The 19,565-nt window shown below is 45.1% G+C and overlaps 1 long non-coding RNA gene and 1 other non-coding gene across 2 annotated transcripts in view; both read right to left on the bottom strand.

Moving 5' to 3' along the window:
* Positions 1-13,835: 13,835 nt before the first annotated feature.
* The window catches only part of LOC114619296, a 27,563-nt gene continuing 21,833 nt past the window's right edge, over positions 13,836-19,565 (bottom strand). Inside the window, exon 3 of the long non-coding RNA XR_003711107.1 lies at positions 13,836-14,234. This is a non-coding gene — a long non-coding RNA (uncharacterized LOC114619296). The remainder of the gene's footprint in view (positions 14,235-19,565) is intronic.
* On the bottom strand, positions 16,944-17,067 carry LOC114619345. The gene has a single exon (XR_003711125.1). It is a non-coding gene; the product is annotated as a small nucleolar RNA SNORA40 (small nucleolar RNA).

Here is a 19,565-nt window from a genome sequence, read left to right as displayed (position 1 = left end):
ACTACTTGTTCCTTAAAATAAGTTTGCTGTTCCAATTTTTATTCTAGTTAGAACTGATCAATACATTTGAGAAACTGAGTTGATAGAAAGGTTAATGGCTGCCCAGCATTGGTTTATTCTTATTGTTTTTCAATTCCTTAATAACTTTATGAATTAATGTTAGGGCAAGAAGTCTCTCAGATATCTCTGAAGATTATCTTACTGGCATGAGTGAAAGCACATATTATTGTACATTGATGAACTAAACTATCAGTAATTTGATCCACATGAGTGTTTGCAGCTTAGCACAAATGTACTTTTCTGGTTATTTACTCAAGGATCATAATTTCTTGCTACATTCACTCAATAATAATAGTATGTAATTATTTCCTGTGTTATCTAGACTTTATGAACTCCTCTGATTCGCTTCCGTGATGTGAAGTTGGCCTTTGGGTGATGTGCAGCGTTTCCCAAGCAAGTTTCCTTTTTCACAGCTGCAGAAACACAATTCTTTCTCAGGATTCAGTGGCCCAGAGAGCCGCCTACAACTCAGGCAGTTCCTATTTTATAAAATGAATTCTAACTCAGTTTCTCTGTGGATTATTTGCAACCAGCTTGTGTTTTAAGGAGTTTACCCCACACTCAGATAAGCGTTCAGCTAAGGCAGCCCATTCCGGCAAAGTTACCCAAAGGTTTAATGATAAAAATACATTCCTTGAAAAAGGTCTATTCCAGCACTCTAATGCCTCAGACATGCTTAAAACTCCTTTGCCTGAAATATAAACCCTGTAAGGCATTGCTTCCTCCTCCCCAGGAACAAGGGAGAGAACCCATGGTTTTGCATTTTGTAAGAACCCTCCACAAGCTCTTGATTCCCTCAGCACATGTCGATAATTGGGGTGGGGGATGGGGTGGGGGTGGAGTCTTCTTGCCTAGGCCTGCAGCGGCTCTCTCTTTTGATGAAAGACAAGGTGTGTTCATGACGACCAATGCTGAAATATGTATCCCATCGCAGTTCTAGAAACGTGAGTCAGAGCCGCACCAGTGACTTCCTGTTCCTCTCCTACTGAAGAAGCAGTCTACCTACAGCTGGCCTGTCAGAACTTGCCCTGCACCCAGAGCCTTGCAGCTCTCTCTTACGTTTCCACCTGTTCAACCTTCTTTGCCTACTCACAAAGCCTTCTTTGATACCCAATGGCCTTGCTATGTATCCTGTCTTATCTGTGCCCTACAGCCCATATCTCCTCCTCATAATATTAAGATTACTCCATTCGAATTAACACAAGGCCTTTCATCCCCTCAACTAAACTGTAAGACTCATACAGCCAAATATAGCATATTTGTTGTCCAACAGGCCCCTTAGATAAAGTCGCCAAGATGAAGACAGACATATCTATTCTCACTTCATAGCTCACTACAGAAAGTCAGTAGTTTTTAAATGAAGTTTTCAAATAAATTAATGATTTAAGATATTTTGGTTCTTGTTAGGGTACAAATGACTCAAATCAGAGGCAGCTGGACTTCCAAGAGTCTGAGGGTTAGGGAATTTCCAAAGAGGGGGTGTGGGGGGGTTCAAAGGGGGAGGGAGAGGGAGAGAGTCTCGAGGGGGCAGCCACAGCAGAGTAACTGCTGTTTCTTCCCCCATTTCCTGCTAAGACTTCGGCTGAGGGGCTGCCACAAACAACAGCTTCCATCTTTCACCAGTCCTGAAAAAATATTCTTATTTTAGTGTTGTGTCCAAAAGCTCAGGCACAGGCACTGAGTTCTGAAAGCCCACTCCCCTTTAAAAAAAATTGAAGACAAAGTGTCTGATGCTTGGGGAAGGGGGTTCTATTTTAATTATAGTCAAAATTTTCACTTCTTGTTTAGTATCTAACTTCATCTGAGGCTGTTTGCTCCATCTGCAAACCCTGGATCCAGGCAATTCTGCTGATCTGCATACGTGGCACCAGCACCGTGATGAATGCTCCTTCATTCATGTCCCTCCCTGGTTGTTATTCTCCCAGGATAGCCTAGTTTGTTCTCTGAGCCCAGAGAAAGCATAACAGCAAGAAACAGAGAAACAAGCAAACAGAAATCTTTGGTTTTAGCAGCTCCCTGGGGATGGGAAAAAACAAAGTAGCGGCACAGACAATGTTTGGAAGAAAAGAGTAGCATGGAAGTGGGGTAAGTCCTCTGGGAAGACAGGATTGGATTTGGGGTCAGGGGCTCTACCCCATTACTCACCTTCACCTGGAAGATGAGCAGTCTCCGCTGCTTGTAGGACTTGGAACAGAGAGAGTACATGTTCCCTGTGACCTCAGTAGGGTCCTCACAAAAGTGGGAGAACCTCAGGAAAGAAATAATGTGCTTCCGCGTGTGTGTGTGTGTGTGTCTGTCTGTCTGTCTGTCTGTCTGTCTGCGGGCATGACGGGACACACATATAAGCACACGCACACACACAGAGGCATGCATACATGCACACTAATTTTCCTCTTCATTGCTGTGATTTAACGATGACCAAAACCGACTCGAAGATTATAGTTTATCACTGAGATAAACCATAGAGGGAAACACTGCTTATTGGCTTTCTCCCATGACTTGTTCACCTTGCTTTCCTATGAAACCCACCTGCCTATGGGTGGTCTCACCTTCAATACCTGGCCCCTCCCACATCAAATATTATTTAAAAAAAATGCCCACAGACACGCCTACAGATCAATCTTACAAAGGCAATTCCTAGAGCGTCCCTCTTCCCAGATGACTCTAAATTTGTGTTACATTTACAAAACATAACCAGCACAATATCCAACAGAAATATCTGCAGAAATTGTTTTGGGATTCCAGTTCCTGGACTCCAACAGAAGCACCGTCCTGCCGTGTGACACACCATCTGTCTTCGTTAGGATTCCCATTGCTCTAAAGAAACACCATGACCAAGACACCATGACAACTCTTTTAAGGGATAACATTTAGCTGGGGCTGGCTTACAGGTTCAGAGGTTCAGTCCTTTATTATCAAGGTGGGAACATGGCAACATCTAGGCAGGCATGGTGCAAGAGGTGAAAATTCTGCAACTTCATCCAAAGGAAGCCAGGAGCAGACTAACTCCCAGACAGCTAGGAAGAAGGTCTCTCAAAGCCCATCCCCACAGTGACACATTTCTTCCAACAAGGCCACACCTTCTTATGGTGCTATTCCCTGGGCCAGGCATGTTCAAAGCACCACACCATATTTTTTGTCATCTGAAGCTGTGCAGCTTTTTATATCCCATTGGAACTTCAGCATATCCTGGGGCCCAAGAGAATGACAGAGAAGAGGAAGGCAGCCCTGAACCAATGAAGAATGCCCCAATACACAGTGGCGTGGAAGGATGTACTTAAGGACCAGATTCCTCAGGCCCTATTCCTCCACCCCCACTCTCACTCACTGAATATCTCATAACCCTCCCTTTCTCTAGACAAGGCCTCAGGGGAAAAAAGCAAGGTTGAAAGGCATAATTTCTCTGAGGTTCCACTTTGACAATGCAAAACTAAGGAAGTCTGAAACTAAGTAGCTATGTTTCTGTTGGTGAACTGTCCTGCCTCCAGCTTACGCTTAATGTCATCTTACTTGCTGAGCCAGTCCATCAGTAGGGTGCTTGACTGCAGGAGAAAAGGTTCACAAGGCCTTTGTTTTAAACTGAGAGATTTGTTTTGGGATCAGGAGGGAGAAGCCAGACATCTTGGAAGTTCACAATCTATATTACCTAATCACTGCCCTCCTCCCTATCTGTCTGCCCCTCAGGAGTCTAATTCTTAGTTCTATGGTTAGATTTGTCATAAAATGTGTGAACTAAGAATTATATCCATCATTCACAGCTTATATTCAGATATGACATTTCCCTTGGAGAAAATGTGCACAATTGGCCAAAGATGTTAAAAACAAGGGTAAATGAACTCTCTGGACCTATAGCATGCAAAGGAAGCCAGTAACTGAGGAAAAGCCCTTCCTAACAGTAAGGTGCCCCTGTCATCAGCCCTCAGGATCAAAATGTGACCTGAAAGGTGAGACTGCTTCAGCAGCCAACTCCACCTAAAATAACCTCTTTCCTTAAGCTCAAGAATGACTTGACCCTGCTTTTGTGATCAGTTGATTAAAAATACAGCTAAGACATAGTAACATTGCAAATTAATTAATTTTAATTTATGCACATTGGACATGGTCATACACATACACATTTGAAAACTAACTCATATAAATGAGCATGTTTCACTCCCTCTACAGAAAGAACACAGGGGTTTTGTAGACTCCTTGTGGTTAACTTCAGAGCTCCCAAGGGCCCAGGATCCATCAAATGAGACCTACTTGATCAAATAATTTTACATAGGTCTTGGGTTGAAAATCCAGTATGCATGATCACAGTGTCTGGCAGGAAGCACTAGTCAGACATTCTGCTCTGCACACTCACAGAGGTAAAACTCAGCCTCACAACACACCACCCTTGTGTGTTTGCAAAGTCTTCACGCTGGCTGAATCACAGCTTGCTTTTCACTCCTCATAACACCTTTCAACATCACAAAATATTTGCTGCAGTCTGTGAAGGGCGGCTGCAGAATTAGTAAACCAGAGTGAGGCCTTCTGATGCTCCCACCCGCTCAGCACCTTCTGTTCCAGAGCCCGAAAGGCAGCTTGAGGACTCAGATTGCTTCTCCAGATTATGACAATTCTTGTCATCATAGCCCAGGGCAAGAAGAGAAGTAGAGGAAATATTATGGAGCTTTGCAGGTGCTGGTACATAATATTGTCACTTTACAGAATTGGATTTCTAAATGACTCCATGAAGGTGAGTTGCCATGGTAACCAGCATTCTCAACTTTTATATCTGGGAGTGAGGATAGTGTGGGCCATTTCTATTTGGTAATATATATTCTGGGTTCCATGCTCCTACTCCTAGGTAACCAGGCGCATGTAATACTAGACCAGGGAAGGGTCCTTAGCAACCATCTACATCCACGTAGTTAGACACAGGGATCTGAATCTCAGAAAAGTGATGATGTACAGGGACCTGTCGGCTCAGAGATCGTGTTCCTCTGTTTAGAAAATTTGAGTGCTTTTAACATTTAGACCACACTGACTATCCAAATGGGCTCATACAACGTGGGCTCGCACAACGTGGGCTCGCACAACGTTCATGAGTAGATGAGCAGACAGGAGCCACGGGTAAGAACATAAGGACAGTGCTACCTTCACTAAGGTGTTAAATCACGTCCATTGGATGTGCTTGTTTCCTAGGAGATCTCTCTCCATCACAGTACACATGGACTCCATGTTTCAACTTTCATGAACTCAGAATGATGAGTAAGGACAGCCTTGGAGCTAAGGAGTGACGGGGGAGTCCTGATGTATGTAACATGTATAAATTATTGATCTCCAAATGATTACAATATACCACAATTAAAATGAATATGTTAAAGTCTCTTTAGTGATTAAAAAGTTCATCCTTTGGAGTTTTTTTTTTTTCAAGGCCTACCTAGTTTCCTGAAACTTTGTCAAATAAACATATGCAAAAAAAATACTTCTGGGTAAGAGCTTTCTTCTAGGTAATAATTTACCAGCTTATAGAAAATTTAGCCATTAAAAGTAACTATGAGGTTTCTTTAAGAGCAGGAGTCCAGAGGATACAGTACAACTCCTTCATGAGCAAGACAAAAGTCCAAAATTAAAATTAAAAATTAAATTAAAGTACTAGTATATTTTAGTATATTGTGGTCCTTGGAAGCCTTTAAACATGTGCAGATCACTTAGAGAGCGTGTTAAGATGCAGATTCTTATTCAGGAGGTCTGGGACAGTACTCCTCAGTGCTCCTACTTTCTCAACTGGGACCAATGCCTCTGATTTATGGTTTGCACCTTGAGTAAAAAAGGCATACTTTCTTTGCTGTCTTCTGGATGTGTTTTCTGCTCACCTCTGACTTTCGGACCTGTGACTTTCGCAGGACTCTTTCTGGCTTCCAGACTCATGCTGCTCTTGTGATTAATAGCATCTGTGTGGCACTGAAGTAGCGTGGTGTGTACATGTCTTACCTGCACACATTTCATATCACTGACCATGTTGTAAACCCATCCATTTGCTCAGCCCTGTGTGTGAACCTGTTATTGAAGTAGGGGGTTGTGCCTTGTGCCCCAAGTCAGGTCCTCAATGAGCCAATCAAGACAGCACAATTAGTAAGTGCAGAGCAGAAAAAGGAGAAATATTCCATGTCGTCACACTGGGAAAAGGGACAAAAAGATCCAGTGAACCCTTTAAGTCTGTCTCTAGGGGATTGAAGTCAGATTGCAGTTTAAATAGAGGGCCAAGGATATGCACCTTTAAGCAGTCTCAGTCAGGATGTGGTCCTGTCCACCACTGATTCATCATTAACCTCATCTCTTACTGTGTCTCTTTAAAGAGAAAAATTCCCCTTCTGGTAGCTGTTCTTCCTTCTCCCAGAGTGAGATTCCTAGGCAAGTTCCCATTTCTTTGGGATCCGTTGTTTCAGTAGTCTGATAGATTGAGAGACACAAGTATCTCTTTAGATTATCTTCATTTCTGCCAAACCAGTTACCAACTTAGTTGCTGAATTAATGAATTTAGTAGCTAGCTATTCATGAATGAACTTAATAGTTATTCATGAATTAACTTAGTAGCTATTCATGATTGGTTAATACACATTGGGTTATTTTCTCCTTTCACCAACTATGCTTAGATCACTCATGAACTCAAGACTAAAGGTCTGACCCAAAAGATACTGGGTCTATTCTGACTAGTTTTCCCTTCTTCTCTAAGTTGACTTTAGAAACCAAAGGCCAGCCAGACTTCTTATTGAGTCTGTGATAAAACACCAATCACTTGTGAGGATTGTTTTAATAGAAGGAAGTATACTATTGGCTTATGAGCCACTGTAAAAGAAGCACTAGAATATGCTAGAAAGAACTCAAACATGGAGGCCAACAGATTCAGGTTCCTGCTGTGTGTTGTGTATCTTAAGAAAAGTTACTTCAAGGTGCTTTCCTCTCTTGTAAAGCAGGCCTGTGTTAGCTGTAAGAGTTACTGTACACATTGTAAATTGCCTAACATGGCACTCAGTAAAGCCAGATGTTCTACAGAATCCCTTCCAAGTGGAATTGGAAATTGAACCTTTGCCACCCATCCCTCAGGTCTGAGAAAGCCTGTGGGACAGTTTGCTTGAGAGGCATTTGCGCCATCTAGTGGCTGATTACAGCGGCGGCTTACGTGGTCTTCTCCATGTACCTATGAATGGTCATTTGATGAGTTTGTTTTGTTCAACAGCACTTGATAATGCCTGTGGGGTACCAGTCCCTTGTTTAGTCACTGAAGCTACAAGAGTGAAGAGATAGGCGTGGTCTTGCCTTCAGAAAGTTTGTCATCAAGTAGGGAAGTCTGAATATAAACAACTGACAAAAATAAATTCATTTTATAACAGAAACAAACATAAGGAGCACGGGGTGCCATGAGTCTAAGTTGAAGCTTGTCTGTGGCGGTGACACTGAAAGAAGAGCAGATGGGGTCACCTTAGACGCGTAGCAGCCTCTCCGCAGCATTTCCCTGGACAGACAGACATAGCAACCCCATTTGGGCTCATGGCAGTGATTGGGTACCCTAGTCTGAAGCTGGACCTCTTGTATCTGTCATTTAATGCTGACTGCACCCTGTCCACGAAGTCAAGTCCCATAAAGCATTGAGTCCGTCGTTTAATGCCAACTATACCCTCTTGCTCAAGCCGAATCCCGTGAAGCATTGCTGATTTTTAATAGTATTATAATCTTGCAGACACATTCGCCCACAGTTATAGAATGACCTGTGAGAGACAAGACTCAATGCCAGATCTTTCTCCTCACAAAGGCTGTGCTCTTTCCTCTATACATGCTCCCCTACCATCAGCCATGGCCAAACCCAGCTCTCTTTATTCTGTCCAATGCTGTGGGAAGTAGACCTTCAAAGGTGCTCGGGGAGAATGAAGATGTGAAGGGGGCAACCACAGCGTGGGCCACATGGAAGCGGGGAGAGCTGCTGACAAGCTGTGCAACTCTGCAGGACTATAAAGAGTAAACCCCAGGGATCTGTCCCACCCCCAGGACAGAGAGCGCATGCTGCTCCCTAGGCCCTGGTGATTGGAGATGTGTTATAGATGCTTCCAAATAGATGTGTTGTAGACAGGGACCATTTGAAGAAAGGATATGCTTTCTCTGGAAATCCATAGGAAAATGCAAATTTTACTGAGCAGCGATCACCAAAGCATCTCTGTGAAGAATGCAGGGTTGAAGTGTTTCCTGTTAACACAGGACTTTCGAGTGATTGGTCCCAGATGAACTAGACAACTGGTCAGCTTAGCAACAGGTCAGACCAGGCATATTTGATGTACCTATTGAAGTCAAGCCAAGGCAGATACCGAGATCTGGGGTCCATCAGAAGGTTTAGTCATAGACCACCGCAAAACAGGTGGGACAAAGTTGGCACAGGTTCCTCAGTAAGAGTATATCTGCCTTCAGTGTCTGGATTCATTTTTTTAAAAGTAGTTTTCTAAATTAGCATACCAGTTCCTATTGTGGGCATCATGGGCAGAACTGGCTGGTCCCAGCCCTCAGAGGGCTCAGCTGGAGCATAGGCAGCACTGCCAGGCTACTCTGTGCCTGATCGTCCTTGTCTACAGAATGGATGGACAGTTGCTATCCGTAAGACAGATGGACAGTCCCTATTCCCTAAGACAACTCTGCACCTGATCTTCCCCATGTACAGAACAGACGGACACTCCTGATCCCTAAGACAATGTTAGTAATATTACAATATAACAATAACAGCAATATTAATTAACACAGGAGTGTGGCCTGTAGGATGGAGGAAGTGTCGCCATGGCATTCTCAAGAAGAAGAATGAATGTGTGGCTTTCTCTGGACTGTGACTTCTAGAGGTTCTCCCCATCTGTAAGGATCCCTGCCAAAAGATATCAGAAGGAAAAAAGGAGAAAAGTCAACAAGAGAGAACTGGAAAACAAGACTTTACTCTCAGGAATCAAACCACCTGGCTACACTGAGCTCAACCATGAAGGTTTTCATTCATTTATTTACTTACCTCATTTCAGTAAGTGCTTAGGGGCCAGGCCCTGTTTCCAGTGCTTTCCACACAATAGCTCACTTTCTCCTCCTGGCACTCTTAAGAAGCAGCTGCTGTTAGCTGTTCTATTTTATAGATGAAAAGTTACAATGTTCTCATCTTCTACAAGATCTTAAGAGAGTTTGTTGAAGCTTCTGTTCCCCTCAACAAAATAGGGATGATACATTATGGCCTCTGCCCCATAAGGTTGCTATGAACATTAGATAAACTAGTCTACACAGTATTCTTAGGAAAGTGCTTAAAACGAAGTAAACTTTGTATTAAATCCAAAGCAACCTGCTGCACAACTGGAATGGTAAGACATGGACTCAAAAACAACCAACAGTACAGAGCCAGGCTAAGTGGTGCCAAGTAACCTCAGTATTTTATAGACTGACATGAGAGGGTCGTAAGTTCAAACCCAGCCTGGGCTGTGGCAAAACCCTGCTTCAGAACAAGAGGTGTGTGTGTGTGGACTAACAAGATGCTCTTGCTGCACAGTCATGAAGACCTGCACTTAGATTCCTGAGGCCACAGAAAGAGCCAGGCCGAGGAGGCCGTGTGTGCAGCTTCCTGGTACAGAAAGCTTGAGTTAGGTCCATGTTTCTGTTATGGTAACTCTCTCTTCCCCTGCCGACACAAACACCATTATCCTCAGGCTTTGTCTATCTAGACATGCCTTGGCCCACCTCAGCGTCTCCACATCTGACTGTACCCCTCCAATCAAGACATTCCATTCACCTTAAGCTAAGGCACCTCCCCAACGAAGACAATTGACCAGAGATGGGGGCTGTAAGGCTGGAGGATTTTCCCTTAAGAGAGACGTGGTTAAGCTATTCTCTAATAGCCCTGGGGTCCTGGCAAAGTCACCCCACATTCTCCATGGTGGGGGTAGGTGATGGACTGTATTTTGGAAAGCACCAGTAGGTCTTGTAGCTACCGAGAGGAAACAAGAGCCTCCTCCCTTTCAGAACAGGAACAACTTTCAGAACAGAAACCTTTCTCTGGGATAAGAGCAGTTCTACACAACTGTCCAGCCAACCTATACCCACTTCCCTCTCTGGGGATGGAGCTGTGCTCTCAGCTTCAAGGAGTTCACATCATCGGCACTGTTTGTGGTCAAATGGATTCTCCATCCTCTTTCTCTTCGGAATCAGTCAGCTCCTTAGGCAGTCTTATTTTTAATTCATTGTATTTCACCCCTCAATGCTCTCTTCCTTAAATCCCTAGCATTTGACAGTACTTTTCCCCATCTGGGTAGTACTTCCTGCTTTGGCCTAAGCCTGGCAACCCCTGGTCTGTGTAGAGGACAAGAAAGATGGATGAATCAGCCTGGGTGTCTTGCATTTCAACCTTGGGTTCTTGGCTCTCAGGGTTACAGATGGATGACTCTGGTAGAGCTGAACAACCAGAAGGCTCACCACAGTGGGGAGGGAATAGATCATATTGTCCTCTGGGATGGTTTGTAAATACTTGGCCCAGGGAGTGGCACTATTAGAGGGTGTAGCCCTGTTGGGGTAGATGTGGCCTTGTTGGAGTAGGTGTGTCATTGTGGGTGTGGGCTTTAAGACCCTTGTCCTAGCTGTCTGGAAACCAGTCTTCTAGCAGCCTTCAGATGAAGATGTAGAACTCTCAGCTCCTCCTGCTCCATGCCTGCCTGGATGCTGCCATGTTCCCACTTTGATGGTAATGGACTGAACCTCTGAACCTGTAAATCAGCCCCAGTTAAATGTTGTCCTTTATAAGACTTGCATTGGTCATGGTGTCTTTTCACAGCAGTAAAACCCTAACTAAGACATCCTCCAAAATGTAAAATGGATTGCCTCTCCAGAACAATGTGGCCTCTGGGCCAGTAAGAGCCAGGGAACCTCATCATGTGATCTCTGGGTTCTACTAGAGGAGCCTGAAGACAATGAGCTCTGGAACTGAGCCTGAGTGTGTTCCATCAGCATTGCAGTTGAGAGCTGTGTTTCTACTTCAGTTTGCCTCAGCCCAATGTCATGCACACTCCTTTCAACTAAACTTTGATTTGTTCTATAGTAACTCTGGGCCAGCAATAGTCATGAGACCTTCCTACTGCCCATCACTGCTGTTTGCACCAAACTGAATGTCTGTGTGTGGATGTGTGCACATGTGTGCTGTGTGTGGATGTGTGCACATGTGTGCTGTATGTGGATGAGTGCACATGTCTGTGGGAGTGCACGTGTCCATGTTCCCTGTGTGGAGACTAGAGGAGGATTTGTGGAGTCCTGTTCTCACCCTTTGCCTTATCCTCTTGAGACAGGGCCTCTCATTAAACCTGGAAGCTTGCCACTTTTTGACTAGATTAAATGGCTGCCAAGCCCTAGCAAACCTCCTGTTTCTACCCACCAGAGCTGGGGCTATGGGTATTCAGGGTCGTGCCAGGCTCTATATGGGTGATGAGGGTCAGGGCGTAGGCTGCCATGTTTGTGCAGCAGTCTTAACCTGAAAGCCATCTCCGCAGTTCCCAGGCTGAAACTTTAATGAAATTTACTGTCTCTTGATGTGCTCTGTGTGGGAATGAAAGCAATGCAAATCAAGAGGACCTCTGTACATTGCAAGCACCTTTGGCACAGGGGCCATAACCAGAAGAACAACGAACCCAGAACAGTTTTAAGTCACTTCTTTGGTGGCTGGTACTAAAGTCCCTCTTCTCATGGGGCTTCAGGAACTCCAGTGCACTCCCTTACTTCGTGTGACTACAGAGCTGCGGACTGTCTCCTCAGACATGCTCCCAGCACAGCTTTCTGAGATGACATGCTTGCTGTGCACAGCAGCAGCCGCTTGCCCCATTTGTCTTCCTTCCAGAGTATTTGGGCTCCCAGGAAGCCACCAGTCTCCGGTGTCTATGCCTACTAAGAGTACTGGCCACACTCCTGGGAGCTGCTCTCTGCAGTCACAGTCAACCCTCTGTCTCTGTAGGTCTCTCCTTCAGCACTGTTTTTAAAGCTGGGAATAACCTCTTCAGCTTCCCTCTCTAGCTTCCCTTTGGAGGGCTTTTCTTTCCCATCAGCTCATGTCCTGCCCAGCCTTGAGTCGCCCACACATGGCCCTTGTGAGATGCCCTTGGCTGCCCAGGACACTTCCATTTCTACTGCTTAGCAATGCGGATCTGAACTTAGCCTGCCCGTGGAATGGGACTTTTCTTTGGTTTGTTATGACCTTGAAAAGGCTGGAAGGAAGAAATAAGGACCAAGTGGATGTTTGTTTTGTTTTTATTTTGGGGTGTGTGTCATACTCATTACCTTACAGTGAACCCAGAAAGTATTATTTACTCTATTTTACAGATTAGAAAACAGAGATCAACTAACTTGAACAAAATCTCTAAACTAGATGACAGAGATGCTAATATCCTCTTAGTGTAAAAGTTAATGAGAAAAATTTAACATTTCAGTTCTTAAAAAGAAAAAAAAGAAAAGAGAAAGCTACACGTAGCACCCTTGCAATTAGCAGAATGACTTGGGGGAAGTCAGGAGCCTCTCTGGGCTATACTTCAAATATCTTCGAATCAGGAAAGTATTCTAGAGAGTTCTACCAATTCTGTTCTGTGCCAGGTTAGAGAAAAAAGACTTAAAACAAAAAGACAAGCATACTTGCCTCCTGCCCAATCCAAACATCTTCAGAACCCAAATTACACAACCAGGCAATAAATGGTGAGGTGCTGAAGAGGGGCCACAGAGAGTGAGCCTCCTTCTTCTATTGGGTAGCATCTCTCCTGACTAGGCTTATGGGTAGGCAGAGGAGCGCCTGCCTGCACTCCCGTGTAGCTCCCATACTCCCCTGGACTGCCAGTGCTCCAGCAAGAGCCTGTGCTTATGTGTTGTCCCAGGTCCTGCTATGCCAAGAAGGCTGGACTTGCATGGCCTCCCCTAGATGCTAGGAGATCTGTGTAGGTAAAATAAGATATTTATGGAAAATAAGACCGTCTGTACAACAGTGAGAAATTATAGGGACTGTAAACTGGGAGGACACCACCTAACGTCAATTCCTGTGCAATTTGTGCTTAGACAGTCAAAGATCTCTGAACACATGCATACATATGTGTATATTCATATTTAACACACACACACATATATACACACACACACACACACACACACACGTGCGCGCGCATGTATGTAATCCTAGGGATTTGTAAAGTTTTTCACCAGCCCTAGGAAATTACATTCACAAGTTCTAATTCCAAGAGCACTACCAGCATCGTAGGGCCAGGCTAGATTTGCAAATAGCTGTGAACTAGGATCTGACTTCCTAACACAGACCAGATGAAGGAGACTCTAAAGAAGCTGGGTAATGAGGGCTGCTAAAGCCTGCTGTCTCCACCATCAGACGTCCCCTCCCTTACTGAGGGGCCCCATCTTAGACACCAAAAAAGGACAAGTGAGGTTGAAAGCTTTTATGTCTGAAGCCATGCCTTGTTCCTGATCTTCAGATCAAGAACCACTGTGGACTGGTTACAGCTCAGGTCAAGTTTTCTTTGGCACCCTGCATCCCACCGCTTACCCTCTGTTCCCATTCCAAGCCTCCTCCTCCGGCAGCCAGCCAAACAGCTCTGTTGAACTCAACAAAACTTAGAGGGCACTGTGCAGCTTGGCACTGTACTCAGAGAGACAGTCATCCTGGTAACATGTCTGTTGCAAGCTCTCTGACCTTGGGCTTCCAGAGGGACTGTGTTCTTGCTCCATTTTATAGAAATAGTGTAAGAAAATGATGATGGGGCTATCTCACATGGCTGAAACAATGCTAGGACAGTCAAGGACCCGCATGTCTGTCCAACTCAGGTTGTTTATTTATTTGTTATTATTTAAGACAGGGATGTACTGTGCAGCCTAGGCTGGTCTGTTGGTGCTCCTGCTTCAACTTTCTGAGTTCTGGGGTTATAGGCATGTATCGCCACAGCCTGTATTTTTAAAGGCAGGTGTCTTCTGGGGCTGTGGGCATGCACTGCCACAGCCCACAGTTTTGAAGCCAGGCATGCTTCATTTTACCTTCTGAGATGGGGAGGGGGCCTTCAGCAGTGATCACGGTTCTAGGTGACTTTTTCAGTTACACTAGCTCTTCTTTGTCTGTGGCTTCGATTCCCACACTTGAGTTGCCAACTATCAGCTGTAATCTGAAAATTCTAAAGGACAAATTTCAGAAGTAAATATTTGTCAGTTGTATTATAGTACAATTGTGTTATTTTATTTCTATATATTGCTGTTAATGGTTTATTGTATCTAACTGATAGGTTAGGCTTTACCATAGACATGTACATGTTGGGAAAGCAGTGTTCACAGATGTTGGGAAAGCAGTATTCACAGGTCTTAGTACTCTCTGGCCATTGGCATCCTCTAGAGATCCTAGACAAAGTAGGGCTAGTGCAGTCCCAATTGTATTTGATGATAGCAACTTAATTTCTGTTTTTGTTAACATCTAGTTTGTCAGGGACTGTGGCAGCATTGGGAGCTGAGCATTCTGGGGGCTCTTGGCTGAGCCAGGCAGCTGGACTTGTGGAAGGACACAGACCCAGGTCTTTATGTAGGACTCAGTCTGTGGGAGTTAGAGCCAGGGACACCAAGGAGGTCAGGAACACAAGAACTCAGAAAGACATAAACCATGAGGCACAGAATCAAATGGGTAAGATAAGGGAAGGAGAAAATATTTGCTAGGCCTTGGTTGGTGGAACATCTCACTCCACAGACTATGTACACTTCATTTAATCATAACAACTCAGAGAACTGGACCTTGTTACCTCGATGTTCAGATGAGCAGCAGGTGTGAAATGCAGCCTGTGCAGCAGAGCCTAGCCCAAGGTGAGGCAGCAGGCATGGCTCCTCCCAGCCCATCCTCCCAACTCATCCTCCCACCCAGACCATCCTCCCTCCCAGATTGTGCTCCAGTCCAACCTCCCAGACCATCCTCTCAACCCATCCTCCCTCCCAGACCGTCCTCCCTCCCAGACCATCCTCCCAACTCATCCTCCCCTCCAGAACATCCTCCCTCCCAGATCGTCCTCTAGTCCATCCTCCCAGCCAATCCTCCAGACCATTCTCCCTCCCAGCCTATCCTCCCAGACCATCCTCCCAGATCATCCAGCCCATCCTCCCAGTCCATCCTCCCAGTCGATCCTCCCAGTCCATCCTCCCAGTCCATCCACCCAGGTCATCCTCCCAGTCCATCCTCCCAGTCCATCTTCCCAGTCCATCCTCCCAGATAATCCAGCCCATCCTCTAGCCCATCTTCTAGCCCATCCTCCCAGCTCATCCTCCCAGCCCATCCTCCCAGCTCATCCTCCCAGCCCATCCTCCCAGTCCATCCTCTAGCCCATCCTCCCAGCGTTGGTCTCCAGGCCAGTAAATACTCTTTTCCTTTTGCCTCAGCTTTCCAGTTACTACCTTGACAATTAAACAACAACAACTCTATGAAATAGATTATATCTACACATGACTATATACTTACTATGCATATTACTGAAAGAAATAAATACTTTTGGACCCATCTTCCACCAGCTGAAGGGACAGAATGCTTTAATGCTAACTGAAGCCCATGGCTACCTCCCTTGTCTCAACCTTCACCCTTCCTACCCTCAGAGGTAACTATAGTGTTGAAATGTGTGCCCCGTCTACTTTGCCCTTGAATGTCTGTCGTCTTTGAATAAGAAAGATCCCCACAAACTCATATATTTTAATGCTTAGTCATCAGGGACTGGACCTGTTTGAAAGGATTTTAAAGATTAAGAGGTGTGGCCTTGTTGGAGGAACTGTGTCACTGAGGGTGGGCTTTGAGGTTTCAAAAGCCCATGCCAGGCTCAGGCCAGGCCCATGCCAGGCCTAGGCCCAGGCCCAGTCTCTCTCTGCTCGCAGATCAGGATGCAGCTCTGAGCTCCAGTGCCAAGTGAGCCACCATACTCTGTCACGATGACAGTGGACTAACCCTCTGAAACTATAGGCCAGCCCCAGTTAAGTGCTTTGCTTTATAAGAGCTGCTGTGGTCATGGTATCTCTTTGCAGCAATAGAACAGTGACTAAGACACCTGTGAGGAATGGCCTCAGTCATGCCATACCCTCAGCCCTTCAACCTTCTAATGTTTCTCAGACTTCCCCTTAATTACTTCACTGACATTTTAATCCCATGAGTAACTGTTTTTGTTGCATACCTACCCCTGTGCTTTATGTATGAGAATAATACTGTTTTGTCCCTCCAAAACTGTTCTTTTGTGTGTGGTTTGTGGATACTACTGCTGTCATTATGAGTGGGTAGTATAGTCCAGTTTATTTTATAGGACCCACTTAGTAAACATTTCTCATGGGCAGAGAGGGGGTTCTGCAGGCGAAGGCTCTTGTCACCAATCTGATAACATGAGAAACCAATGACTTCCTCAAATTGTCCTTTCAGCTCTGTATACATGCCACACCACACACCCTGAATAACAAAGGAATAAACAAACAAAAAACAAATAAACAAACAAATAAATGTAGGCTCAACATTGTTTGGCATTTGCCGCATCACCTCTATCTCTGTCTCTTGTTTCTACATCTATATCGTGTATGCTTCATTATCCTCTTTCTTCTTTGTAGAGATCCATTTTATTTTTTTCTATGTTTAAGAAAACTAGATTTCTAGGACCACTCATTGAAAGCCTACTAACTCCTATAAGCCACTATCTCCCATAGCTACCACCACCTATAGTCACCACCACCTACAGTCAGCTCTAGTGCCTCCTCTGTCATGTGTGTGCAGGGGTGCTCTGTTCTGCCTTCTCCCTTCTGTTCTATCGTGTGCTACTTCATCCCTGCACTAATAACAAAGTTATCATTTCTACTGCTGAGTGCGTTTCTTTTGTTGTGGTAGTATTCCTTCTTGTATCTACCAGAACGCAAACAGAACAGTGGATTCTGGGTTACAAAAGAATATTTGTTTAACACCTGCTTTTTAAGTCTTTGTCCACCAGCTCAACAACAACAACAACAATAACAACAAACCACCCAGATGCTACTAATGATGAGTTTTGATACTTAGTAAGCTAAGCCTCTCTTCTTTAGAAGCATCACCTCTATCTTCTGCTCTTGGCTGTTTCCTGACAGTTTTTGTCATGGTTAGTCAGATTCCAAAAGAGAACATCATGTGTAAGCAGCAAGGGCAGGGGAAGGCAGCGACAGACAGAGCGGTGAGAGGGAGGCCATGTGGGGCAGGCATGGCTGAAGTCCAAGGATCAAGAGCTGGGGAGCCAGAATACGGCAGCCCTTTAGAGAGGCATTCACTCAGTGTCAGAGCATGGGGCTGTCTCCATGTGTCAGTGACTCTGTGTCACTGAGCCTGTGGTGGGGAGATTTGTTAAAAACTAGAACCTCTCACTCTGAAAGAGCTGAAGCTAAATAACTTAACTGTTGAATTCAGCTCTGGGCTAAGAAGATGAGTGAAAAAGGAAAAGCAAGACTAGAATTTGGGGTTCAGACTCACTGTGATCAATTATTCCTGCAAGGGGACAAACCTAGTTGGATCAGTAACTTCCTAAGAGGCTCTAGTATCAACCCATGCCCCTGGGATGTATTTTTTTTATTTAAGCTAATGGTTATCGAGCATTTGCTATGAAGCTGCCTCTCTCCTAAGCATGTTTCTTAGGGACCCCTCAAAATCCAAACTGACTCCAAGTATGAGTTCAATCAATGACTGAGCAGTTGGCATTTTCCTATGAGGAAGAGACTGCTGAGAAAAGGCAGAGAAGTCCCTTTACATACAGAGTTCAGACAACCAGTCCTGAAACTGGGTTTTGGTACTTTTTCCTAATGGATCTTACTTATCTAACCCAAATGAAAAAGATGCAAACCAGGGGTTATCAGACGGTACCATGGAAAACAAGGGCAGACAAGATGCTGACTGTATCCTCTGTGAAGACAGGCAGGCAAGAAGGAGGGGCAGGAAGATGGATATCTACCCTCCACACCTAGGGTTGCCATTATGTGCTCTGTTGAGGCCGCATGAACAAAGGTTTGGCCCCCTGCTCGGGACCAGGAAGTCCTTGGTGTCAGATGCCAAGTACTGGCATCAAGGATTTTCCAACAAGGAAGGCAGCCGCCTGAAATCCTTTGTGAAGCAAGACAGGTTATAAATAGACCTATAAATTTTTGTAAGCAAAAGGCAACAGGCTTAGCAGAGCTGCTCCTCCCTTTGGTTCTCCCTGCACGCCTTGCCTATCAAATCTCTGCTGCCAGGCAGGGCCGTCTGCCTACTAGCCAATCCGCTGCTCCAGGGAGCAACCAGGGTAGAAACTAGCTTCTATGACAACCTCAGGTTGTGACCTTGCTTGTAGAAAAGAATAAATCTTCCTAACTTATCTCTGGCTAATTGGGCAGGAGGTAAGGGAGACAGAATGCAGTGTATCCTCTCTAACTGGCTGGCTACGGTATGAATCCATCCCTTGCAGAGGCAGCCTTAGCTTAGCAACAGACTAGGGAGAAAGGCTGTGTGCTGAGACCTGCTCAGGGGTGTCAGTATGTTCCGGAGCAGGGGTGGGGCCTTTCATCTATCCTAGTAGATACAGAGGCGTCTGGGCATACAGATGTAGAATTATTTAGGACATCGAATCTCAGACTTTGCTGGGCTCAGAACCACCTGGAAACTCATTAAAGCACAGGTTTCCAGGGGTCACTCTCAGTGTTTCTGATCTGCTAGAACTAAGGTAGGACCTAAGGACTTACATTTCCCATAAGTCTCCCCCCCCCCCCCCAGATAACTGGTAATGCCAGTTTGAGGATGCTTTGAAAACCTTTAGTTTAGCTCAACTTCATGATTTTCACAAACAAGGAAAACAGACCCCCAACAGTTAATAAAAAGACATGTCTAGGAGTCCCAAACTGGTGACTGGCTTTAGCCAGAGCAGCCAAGAGATCTCTGGACTCTCGTTTTGGTATTTCCTCTACCACCTCAGGCTGGCAGAAGACCAGAATTAAAATAGTGAGATGCTACTTTAATTGTAAATATATTGCCCTTTATGACCAAGGATGGCCAGTCTCATATGCTGGTTCTTCTTCCTCTATTTTCCCTAGTCCAACACAGGCTCTGTGGGCTCAGCACATAAATAGCCCTCTCTGGCTCATCATCCACTATCCAATAGGGCGGAGAGTCAGACAGTTGCCATAGCTGGTGTCTGTTTTGAAGAACTTTGCATCTATTTTACTGCCCTGCTAATCCTTGTTAGTCAATGAACCTGAGATCTGCGGGCTCTTGCGCTGACCACTGAGTATGCCGATCAGCTCTGAGATATAACTTTTTCTACAGCCTCCATGGGCTTTGGCCTTGGTGCCTGATGTTCTGCTTTATTGCTCCACTTCTCTTGAAGCTAGAATTCTACTCTGAATGCTCACCTATGTGGGGGTGTGGTGTGGTATGGTGTGGTATGGTGTGGTATGGTGTGGTATGGTGTGGTATGGTGTGGTGTGGTGTGGTGTGGTATGGTGTGGTGTGGTATGGT

Source organism: Grammomys surdaster, unplaced genomic scaffold (genome assembly GCF_004785775.1).
Source record: "Grammomys surdaster isolate TR1022 unplaced genomic scaffold, NIH_TR_1.0 149, whole genome shotgun sequence".
NCBI classification, from domain to species: domain Eukaryota; kingdom Metazoa; phylum Chordata; class Mammalia; order Rodentia; family Muridae; genus Grammomys; species Grammomys surdaster.
The sequence above is the reverse complement of the archived record's forward strand: the minus strand, read 5'-3'. Positions and strand labels throughout refer to the sequence as shown.